Below are 1,029 nucleotides of genomic sequence, written 5' to 3' on the forward strand. Positions count from 1 at the left end.
GTCAACCAATCAGATGAAATTTCGACCAAGAAATTTAATGATCTACAAAAAAAGACAAATTTTAAACAAAATACATGAATTTTCAACGAAATTATTTAATTTAAAAGTGAAAAAGACGAATTATCTACAAAAAGTTGAATTTCTTAAACGAACAATATGAGTTTTCAATCAAAAAGTTAAACTTTCAACCAAATAGTTAAATTTTCAACCATAATTATAAACCCTTGTAAAAAAAAACGTTTTTTTTTACAAAGTAGTTCAACTCTTAGTGAAATAATCGACTTTTAAACCAAAGAAGATTAACAGTTCATATATTAACCAAACAATTGCATTTTTTTGCAAAAATGATACATTTTCAACCAAAAAGATTAAATTTCTACTAGAAAAGGTCAATTTAATTTTAATAAATTTTTTTATTTTAAAGTCAAAAAGAGTATTATCTAAAAGAAGCTGAATTTTTAACCTATTTTAAAGGCAAATAGTTGAATTTTCAACTATAATTATGAATCCTTATTGAGAAAAAATTAATTTTTTTACTAAGTAGTTCAACTTTAAGTGAATAATCGAATTTCCCACCCAAAAATTATGATTTTAATTTTTAACAATATAGTTGCATTTACAACAAAACTACTTTGCAACCAAAAAATGTAATTTTTAATAAAAAAGTATAAATTTTCCATAAAGCAATTTACTTTCTACAAAGAAAGACGAATTGTTAACAAAATACATGACTTTTCAACCAAAAATGGTATAGATTAATTGTCAGTTTCAAAACTTTATTTTCAACGAAAGAGATGAACCTTTAAACAAAAGAAATAAAAATTGTAACAAAGTATTTGAATTTTTTATGGAAAAGAAGACTTTTTTACAATATAGTTACAGTTTCAACAAAATAATTAATTTTTCAATTAAATAATTGAGTCTTTATCCAAACGAGATGAATTCCAAAATCATCAATTTCTTAAATTTCTTTCAAATGTGGATCAAGATTTAAATAAGACTATTATAATATAATATAATTATAATATT

Source organism: Belonocnema kinseyi, chromosome 4, assembly GCF_010883055.1.
Source record: "Belonocnema kinseyi isolate 2016_QV_RU_SX_M_011 chromosome 4, B_treatae_v1, whole genome shotgun sequence".
In the NCBI taxonomy this organism is placed as follows: Eukaryota; Metazoa; Arthropoda; class Insecta; order Hymenoptera; family Cynipidae; genus Belonocnema; species Belonocnema kinseyi.